General features: G+C 39.8%; 1 protein-coding gene across 5 annotated transcripts in view; it reads left to right on the top strand.

Annotated features, from left to right (window-relative positions):
* Nucleotides 1-10,652, top strand: part of RGS6 (regulator of G protein signaling 6) — a 594,402-nt gene that overhangs the window by 52,321 nt on the left and 531,429 nt on the right. The gene's annotated exons all lie outside the window — the stretch shown is intronic.

Here is a 10,652-nt window from a genome sequence, read left to right as displayed (position 1 = left end):
CTAAAATCTGTCATTTGGAGAAAGGAAATAAATTATAAAATGTATAAATGTTGGTACTATTAATATTTTGACTTAAGTATGTTCATACAGTGAGGTGCCTTTTGAAGACACAGGAAAACCATATAGATATTTTTACATTATTCAGGAGATTATAAACCAATGGATTATTAAAGGTTGGTAGGAAATGTAAAGGTCATGCAATCCAAACACCTTTCTACTAGAGTATTTGGGATTATGTTGACGGGAAAACTTCCTACAGGTTTGTGGGAACTAGATTTTTACCTTTTAGGTGGTAGCAGGCTCTTGGTTTAATTTAGATACAAAGTTGTCAATTACTATAGTTCTTGAAAGTATTTGATTTCTATATTAGGAATATATCTTGCTTCCTTTTGAAAAGTTTGCATGTGGGATATTTGTGTGTTCATGTTATTTCCTATATTAGTTAATTGCTATAAAAGGGGTATTACATCTGTTCAATCCAGTAGGAAGAAAGAAGGCATTGCTTAGTATGGGTCTAGGACCTGGAATCACTTAAACCTAGTTAATTTGACTAATTTAAGCCATGGTTACGTTTCAGTCATGGGATATTTACCCAGTTCTCTACTCGCAGTGCTCTAGACCAGCCCTTGGCTACAACTAATACAACTAATATTGTAGGACACTATCCTCAAGGTGTCAGTAAAGATTAAACCTTGAAACCAAGGTCAATGTAAGACATGTACTATGGAAGTCTTCTTTCATAATTTTTTTTTTTCCAAGTTGTAAGCTCTAAAACCAAGCCTTTCCTTAGAGGTCCACAACAAAAATTTACTTTAAAAATTATGCAAATAGTGCTTTCCTTTTTGTTTTCTTTCTCTTGTTGTTTCTTACTCATGTAAGATGTTATTAGTGTGACGGTTTTGCTTAGATTGTGTTGTGTTGATTCAGATGCTGACATTTAAAAAGCCAGATCTAGAGAAATGGAGCTTTTGGGTAAACTTCCGAGTAATAAGTGGATGACTATGTCCATAATGTTGTTGTGACTTATTTAAATGCCATTTAGAATGGTAACCTTCTGACATCTGAGTAATGATGGGTGGGTTTCTCAAGCCTACACCTTGAGAATACTCTTCATTTTCTTTTCATGTTTTCTGTGTCATTAACTCTGAGAAGTTGTACTTTCCCAAGACATGATTTATTTATTGAGTTGAGCAGACTTTCTCATTTAGTTTTTCATCCTTCACATTCACATTTTGGATTGGAGGTGTGTATGAAAAATGTATTGGTCACATTAAAAATCTATTTAAAAGAAAACCTTCATTATTCATTACGGCACCCACACCCTATTAACCTTTTTTGAATATTCCTGGATCCAAAAGATCCTGGGTCATTGAATTGTCCAACATAGGGATGATATTTGAGCCTGGCTGGATGTCAGATCATTTAGGGGCGTTTTATAACAGTATTGATCCTCAAGAGATCCTCCCTACCCTCAAGATATTTTTGTTTCATATGTCTGAGCTGGGTCTTGGGAATCTGAGTTTTAAACTCTTTCTCAGGAGAATCTGAGTTTGAAACACTTACTTTGTATCTTCTACAATAATCCAGGTAGAGTATGTGTGGCACAGTAATGGGAAAGTTAATGTTTTGAAGTGGGTTTTGTATTTTATAATTACTTATAGATCTCTCAGATGTAGAATAACCAGCCTTCTTTCATGGAGTTACATGTGAAAGATTTTAATAACCCCTTCAGAGGAGCAAAGTAAAGTATGGAGAAGGCGTGTAACTTGCATAAGGTAACTCAGCAGTTTCCCAGGGAAGCCATGATTGTGTCCAGGTGGCCTGACTGCCCCCCTGGATGTCCCTTCCACCACCATGTTACCAACCACTAACTACCATTGCCACATTGTTGGGGTTCAGCAGACACTGGATAAATTAAATAAGTGGAAGTGCTGTGCAGCACATCTTTGCTTTTCATGCTTATTCTCAGAGATTTGACTGGAGTTAATTTTGAACATTTGTAATGCTAAAGCTTCATTCTACTTGCTGGTGCTCTGATTTGTTGGGTAAAGATTTTTGAAAATGTTTACTTTGTTTTTTTAAACTCAGAATTCTTCTGAGTACAAGTAGGTTGCTTTCTGATTTTGTTTAGTTCTCTGAGTGGTGTTAATAATGTCTCTTGAGAAATTTCCAACTGGACTGGTAATTTGATTTGGTAGAACTATGAGCAATTCGATTGTAGTTGGACAGAGAAAATTGTAGCTTAACTTGACCCAGACTTGGGTCAGAAGGTGGTGTGGTGTGAAGGAAGATGCCAAACAGGGAGCAGAGAGCTCTGGATATCTGGCCCCGGCTCCTACACTTACTGGCTTTGGTTCTCTGGATGGGGAACTTCATTTTCCTAGCACTGTTTCTCATTTTGACTTCATCTCTACTTTCTTTTCCTCCTTCCTTCCCAGCCACAAAATACCTCTTACACAAAAAGAATATATTCAGTGTCCACATAAAGCAGAAAGAAGCATGATAAAATGAACTCTGTGTGCCTACCAACCCATCAACGTAATAAATAAAATATTACTTTGGCTTCGTTTCCTCTTCTGTAAAGTGAGGGGATTGGACTAAATATTGTAAAAATACTTTCCTGCAATGATTTAAAAATTTCATTCTGTAAGTTTTAAATCATTTAGATTAATACACCTCTCTGATGTCAGAACAGTGTTGTGAGACTATAGGCATGTTTAAGGGTCTTTAGAACTTTTCTAGAAATATTTCAAATAGTCCTACATAACCGAAATTGGATTGAGATAAAACCTAACGTTGTTAGGCATCAGAAGAAAACTCGTAGTTGTAATGGTTTAACATTCAAATGGTTAAAGTATCTTCTCGGTGGTGTCCTGTCTCTTTGGCTTGCTGGTAACGTTTAAGACATTTGTAGAGTTATCATTTGGCAGTACTGATTGTGTGCTAGACAGATAGCAGGAACAGTGTTTAAACAGCAGCACTGGGTATTGTCAGTAATCTGTAGCATTAGGGATGAATTGAAGTTCAAGAGAAAGAAGAAAAAGCCAGTGTTCTTATATATCATTGCTGGCTTCCTTCACTTGTTAGTTTCTAGTCATTTACTCCTTTTCAGCTGGAATTCCAGTCTGGCCTTTGTGTTGACCATACATGATAAAAGTATCTCCAAGGTCACTTTCCCTCATGTTCCAGGACCCTTGAAGTCCTGGGCAGAAGTTGCTTTAGGCATAGTTCCAAAAAGTAGATGTAGTCCTATTTTAGTTATACAGGCAGTGGGATGCAGCAAGAAGGGGAAATCATCGAGCCTGGAAGAGGCAAGCCTGATGAGCACGCTGGGAATAGGACCTTGGTTCTGGAACTCATGGAAGGCAGTTGCAGTGTCCAGCACAGCCGACAGTCAGGGAGTCTACAGATTCTGGTGACCAAGGCACAACAAGGACTAGAAATAATCTAATCAGCAAACATGTATCGATGTCATTTGTGTGCCAGACACTGCTAGGTGCTAAGAATGCAAGATAAGGCCTGTGCCCTGAAAAAACCCATGGGCTAATGGGGCAGAGATGGGTAACTAGACAATTGCACGAGGCAGTCAGCAGAGGTGAGGCAAGGAATGTGGAAGGAGGTAGAAGGGTCATGATGGGGGATGGGGGTGCCTGGGTGGCTCAGTTGGTTAAGCAGCCAACTTTGACTCAGGTCATGAACTCGGGGTCTGTGAGTTTGAGCCCCGTCTTGGGCTCTATGCAGACAGCTCAGAGCCTGGAGCCTGCTTCAGGTTCTATGTCTTCCTCTCCCCCCCACCCCCGACCACCCTGGCTCACACTCTGTCTCTGTCTCTCTCTCAAACCATGAGAGACTCTTGAATGCTGAGAACAAACTGAGGGCTGATGGGTGTGGGGGGGAGAAGAAGGGGGGTGATGGGCATGGAGGAGGGCACTTGTGGGGATGAGCACTGGGTGTTATATGGAAACCAACTTGACAATAAACTATTTAAATAAAATGAACATTAAAACAAAAAAGAGAGAGAGAGGATGCTGATGTCATAGAAGGCAGCCAGAGGTTTTGGCTCCTGCCTTAATTCATGAAAGATGAACAGGAGTTAACCTGGCAGAGAAGGGGAAGACAAGTGTAGGAGGCACAAGGCCTGCCACATGGAAAGGGACAGAGTTGTGATGTTATAAACTCAGTTCTGGGAACTTCAAGTGGCGGTTCTCTTGGAGCTAGGTTTCTGTGATGGAGGCTGAGAAAGAAAGCCAGCTGGGGGATTAGGGCTGGATCACAACAGACCTTCTACTTCAAGCCAAAGATTTAGGACACCATGCAGGAATCTTCCTTTTGCCCCTGCATGCCCTTGCTCTGCCCCCTCCATACTGCTCTCTGCCCCCTCCTTACTGCTTCTGTAGGGCTCCTGGAATCTCTCACTTTGCATTAGATTTGGCCAGTAGAAGCCTGGGGAGAGACGAAAGGAAGGAAGAAGAGCAAGGCCAGATATTTCTTCCCCTGGCTCCCTCTAGAGTCTTGCACCACCTGTGTCGCTTTACTGAAGGTCATTGCTCCTCCCAGGGCAGACTGTTCTTCTCCTCTGGGTCCTGATACCCTTTTCCCCTCCTCATATTTTTGGGTATCTGGGTGGCTCCAGTGTGTGTAGTCCTCTATTGCTGTATAACCAATCACCCCAAAGCATAATGGGATTAATTGGCTTAAGCATGGTGTTTATCGTGTCACAGTTTCCATGGTCATTAATCTGAGGTGGGTCCTCTGGGTCAGTGTTCAGAAGATGCCAATCAAGATGTTGGCTGGGGTTGCAGTTTCATCTGAAGGCTCACCCGGAGTGAGGCCCACTTCAGGCTCACTCATGTGGTTGTTGGCTGGATTCAGTTCCTCGAGTGCTGTGGGATTCTTCCACTGTCAGCTTCTTGCTGCATGTGTTTCTCCACAGGACAGCTCACAACATGGCAGCCTGTTTGGTCAGAGTGAGCAAGAGAGAAGAATAAGAAAGAGGGGTGGTAGTGGGAGTCTCACTCGTTTATAACCCAATCTAGGGCATAACATCCTATATCTCTTCTGTTAGGAAGGAGCAGATCACTAGGTCCACTGCTAGGTGAGGGGTTTATGCACAATTCAGAGGCTCCCGAGTGTTCCCTCATGGTTCTCCTATACTCTGGGACTTCTTTATCCTTTTTGAAATAATCCTTTCTTGAATTGTCCTATGTGTGCCATCTGTTTCCTTGATAAAGCTCTGATTTACACAGGTATCAACCCCAAAGCAAAGGAGAACCACTGAGACCTTGTTTTTCTTCATAAGGAAATTCACTATAGAAAAGTTTGAAGCAGGGAATTGATATGGTCCATGTGGAGAACGCATTTATGCATAGAGGGTGTAAGAGAAATGGTAAAATTAGTAGGCAGAATGGTTTGGTGAGTTGACAGGAATTCAGGTGAGGAAAAAATGGTGGCCATATCAATGGCAGTGGTGATGTAGACGAGAGGGGTGTTTGCGAGATGTTTAGGAGGTAGAATCAACAGGATTTGGGGATTGCTAAGATGCAGGATGGATTTGAAGGGACTAAGAAGGGATCTTTTCACCAGGCTATACCTGGGAAATGTCAGATCTCTTGGAACCAAAACAATTTTGAACCAAATAACTGTAGAGCTGGATTGCCTGCCCTTCCTTCTCCTTGTATGTAGAGAAGTCAGGTGTCACAGAAAGAGTATGTAACTAGACCGGGGTGTCTGGGTATTGATTGTGGCTACGCACATGTTGTTTCTGGTTCAAACTGAGCTCCGACATTTGAAGTGAGGGGTTAGCCAGGCCGGGTGATCTCAAAAGTACTTTCAGTTCTCACACGCCAGGGCTCTCGTAATCTAAAATACACACCCACATTTCCTTACTTATTTATTGTTTCAAAGCCCTCTTTGCTTTCTTTCACATTTTCCTTAAAAAGTTAACGCAAGCAGGGGTGACTGGGTGGCTCAGTTGATTAAGCGTCCGACTTGGGCTCAGGTCATGATCTCACGGTTCACGGGTTCAAGCCCTGTGTCGGGCTCTGTGCTGACAGCTAGCTCAGAGCCTGGCGCCTGCTTCAGATTCTGTGTCTCCCTCTCTTTCTGACCCTCTCCTGCTCATGCTATCTCTCTTTCTCTCTCAGAAATAAATAAAACATTAAAAAAAAGTTAACCCAAGCAAAATTTAAAAACTCGGGTAAGTCAGGATGTTTCAAACAAATGCTTTTTGGTCTTGAACATTTAGGGCTTCTTTTCTTTTTTTCTTTTAACATTAAATAAAATTCCCAAGGACTAACTTCAGAGAGTATTGTGGGTAACTAATTTAATTGTTCAATCTGCATTTTAAGATTCCTTTCATTAAATAGTTTGAAGGTTTTTTATTGCCTTAGGAAAAAGCTGTTCTGTTTTCCTTTTCCCCTAGGATGGAACTTGCCAGAGGAAAAGCGCCCCATCACATTATCTTGGTTGGCAGGAGACAGGAGTGTGGGCAAGTCCCTGACCAGTGGTATCAGTGTCTGCAGATGAAAGAGATGGTATTTTTAGTATTGAGAATAGCTCAGTGTGGTTTAATATGATGTGTTTCCACGAGTATAACTTTCTAATTCGGAAAGCCTTTGGTGTGTTCAAGGCTTCATTTCATTTTTCCAATTTTCCCCCCTCATTTCATTTCAAGGAGCCTAAGATTTTACATTTTGGCAGTTTATTAATTACCCTCACTATCACCACTTCTTTGCAGTATCCCTTACAGTACAGAGGGCTTGAATGGCCAAAGAGCTCAGTCCCTATTCTCAGGATTTTGGACAAGAAATCCTAGAAGCTAACAGGTATCTGTGAAAGGAAAATAAAGAGGTGTTTCAATCATTGTGGGATAGGTGGATTAGTTTTTAAAGAACCTATTTGCCAATCCAAACCAAAACTGAAAATGGACAAGTCTTTTGATTCACATCTTTCTAAAAATGTATCACAATAAGGGGATGGAAAAAATAGACAAAGATATAAATATAGATATAGATATACACCCACTCCAAGAGAATATTCATACCTCTGTGGTGAATAACATCAAAAGATATAAATCAAGCAGATATCTGTTGAAAAGGAATTAAATAATCATAGGAGGGGCTAGGATTTATATTTGGGATAACCCCCCAGTTAGGTTACTGGGTCCCTGTTCTGGTATACCTACTAATTTTCTTGAAAGGAAGATGGTTACTGACACCTGGGGATATGGTCTGATTGAAAAGTCTGTATGTTTAAAACCCTACAAGACTTTGCCGTAGAGTTACTAAAAATTATTGTTGGGGCATCTGGGTGGCTTAGTCGGTTTAGTCGGTTAAGCATCCAACTCTTGATTTAGGCTCAGGTCATGATTTCACAGTTTGTGAGATCAAGCCCCACATCTGGCTCTGTGCTGATAGAACAGAGCCTGCTTGAGATTCTCTCTCTCTCTTTCTCTCTCTGCCCCTTCCCCACTCATGTTCTCTGTCTTCCTCAAAATAAATATTAAAAAATATTGTTTTTAATTTTTTATTTTCTACATCTCTGTACTTACCTCTGGGGCATTATTTCTTTGGTCTGGAGAACTACCTTTAATATTTTCTTGAGTGCAAGTCTGCTGGTGCAAGATTAAGGAAGATAATAAGGGTTTATTGGCTCCCCACTCTGTACTAGATCCAGTGCTGGGTACTGTGCTTACGTTGAATCATGTAATGGGCAGAATAGCTTGATAGGCAAATGGTGGTCTGCCTGTATTACATACCAGGAAACAAGATCAGAAGGAGTAAATAACTGGTACTGAGATTTGAAGCTGGGTTTGCTTTATAATAAAGTCTGTAATTTTTTTCAAAGAAATTGAATTATATAAAAAAAACCCAAAGGAAATCTCAAAGTTGTAGTTAATTATCAGAAGGTTGGCGTTGACAGGGTGGGCTTAGAGAGGAGGAAGGAATTTCAAGAGAAATGATTTGAATTGCATCTTTAAGAGAGAAAAGGATTTCGTTCTGGAGGAGAAGCCAAGAAATGATTCTAGGTGATGCGAGTTGTGTAAGCAAGGTGTGGTGATAAGAAAACCTATGTATTTAGGAGGCAGTGTATCTTATAACACGAAGTCCAGGAGGTGTGCCTCCTGTAATAATAGCCTTATTCTTCATATGGAGAGCCTGAGGGAGGAGAACACTAAACATTTCTAGTTCTGAAACTCACCTGGCAAAATATTGGTACAGCTGAGCTTTCTGCCAGCGTTCTTTCTTTCCTTTTAAACACTCCTTGTTTTCATTTTAAAAGTAATAATTTATTTTCAAAAGAATACATGAACTAAAAATAATCTCTCATATTCCTACCATGTAAATATGACCACAGTTAACATCTTGGTCTATTTCCTTCCAGTCTTTTATTTTATATAAGTAATATATATATATAAGTAATATGTATAATGTACATAATGTGTATAATGAACACATAAGTAATATATATATTCAGGGCTGAAAAGAAGAATAAAGCTGGAGGTATCACACTCCTGGATTTTGAAATACACTATAAAGCTGTAGTAATCAAAACAGTATGGTACTGGCACAAAATAGGCACACAGATCACTAGAACAGAATGGAAAGCCCAGAAATAAACCCACAATTATCTGGTCAATTAATCTATGACAAAGGAGGCAAGAATACACAATGCGAAGACCGTCTCTTCAGTAAATGGTGTTGGAAAACTGGACAGCTACATGTAAAAGAATGACACGATCACTTTCTCACACCATACACAAAAATAAACTCAAAATGGGTTAAAGACTAAATGTGAGACCTGAAACCATGAAAATTCTAGGAGAAAACAGACAGTAACTTCCTTGTCATCAGTTGTAGAAACATTTTTTCTATAAGTGTCTCCTCAGGCAAGGGAGAAGAAAAGTAAACCATTGGGACTACACCCAAATAAAAGTCTTCTGTAGAATGAAGGAAGCCATCAACAAAGCAAAAAGGCAACCTACTGAATGGGAGAAGATATTTGCAGATGATACATTCGATATGGGGTTGTTATCCAAAATATATGTAGAACACAACAGCACAACAAAAAGCCTCAAATAGTCCAATTAAAAGATGGGCAGAGGGCCTGAATAGACATTTCCCAAAGACATACAGATGGCCAACAGAAACACGAAAAGGTGATTAATATCACTAATCATCAGGAAAATGCAAGTTAAAACCACCGTGAGATATCACTTTACACCGGACAGGACGGCTAGCCTCAAACATACAAGAAACAACAGACGTTGGAGAGGATGTGGAGGAAAATGGTGGGAATGTAAATTGGTGCAGCCACTGTGGAAAACAGTATGGAAGTTCCTCAAAAACTTAAAAATTGAAATGATATATGCACTCCTATGTTTATTGCAGCATTATTTGCAATAGCTAAGATATGGAAGCAGCCCAAGTGTCCATCCATGGATGAATGGATAAAGAAGGTGTGGTATCCATATCTATATCATCTATATCTATATCTATCTATATCTATATATCTATATTTATATATACACCCCCGACAGAATATTACTCAGCCATAAAAAAGAATAAAATCTTACTATTTGCAACAACATGGATGGACCTAGAGGGTATAATGCTAAGGAAATAAGACAAATACTATGTGCTTTTACTCATATGTGAAATTTAAGAAACAAAACAAATTTTTAAAAAGCCAGACCAAAAAATCCGACTTTTTAAAACACATTTTACTTATTTATTTTGAGAGAGACAGATTCACGAGAGGGGGAGGGGCAGAGAGAGAGTGAGGGAGAGAATCCCAAGCAGGCTCTGTGTTGCCAGCATGGAGCCCAACATGGGGCTCGAACCCACGAACTGTGAGATCAACTGAGCTGAAACCAAGAGTCAGATGCTTAACCGACTGAGCCACATAGGTGCCCCTAAAAAATCCCGCTCTTAAATACAGAGAATAAACAGGTGGTTGACGGGGGAGGTTGGTGCAGGATGGGTGAAACAGGTACAGGGGATCAAGAGTATACTTACTGAGCACTGAGAAATGTGTAGAATTGTTTTATAATTATATTGTATGCCTGAAACTAATATAATTCATGTTAATTATACTTCAATTAAACAAATAAGATATATATTAGCCTAGTGGATAATCACAATGTATATGCTGTTTTATGTTTTCCTACCATTGCCTAAGCATTAATCCTTGCCACAATATGTCGCCATCATCGTAGTTTTGAAGATTGTATTATATTCCAAGTAGATAATGTACCGTAATTTACTTATTCAGTTCTTTGTTATTAACAGTAAAATTTAGAATTTCTAGGTCAGAGAGTATGACCTGTATCATGACTGCTGATACATATTATTTACCTGAAGGTCAGTATTTGTTTCTGGATCTATAGGCTGGCTTTCCCTGGGTTGTTGTCAGTGTTCACTGAGCCTAAGAAAGAGGGGGAGGGGATCTCCAGTAATTGGGGCTGGAATATTCTTCCCTGTCTACCCCAAAACCAGATCCCTGTCTGACTAGCTTTGCAGCACTACCCTTATCTTGAGAGCCTCAACGCCTGGGTATTAGAAAATTTCAACTTGGAACCTTTCCAAGCCTTTTGCTATTTTATTCTCTATTTGTTTTTCTTAAGCAACTAACTAAATAAGAATAACATTTCA

The sequence above is a fragment of the Crocuta crocuta genome, unplaced genomic scaffold, assembly GCF_008692635.1.
Source record: "Crocuta crocuta isolate KB4526 unplaced genomic scaffold, BGI_CrCroc_1.0 scaffold186, whole genome shotgun sequence".
Lineage (NCBI taxonomy): Eukaryota > Metazoa > Chordata > Mammalia > Carnivora > Hyaenidae > Crocuta > Crocuta crocuta.
This window is presented reverse-complemented; position numbering and strand designations above follow the sequence as displayed.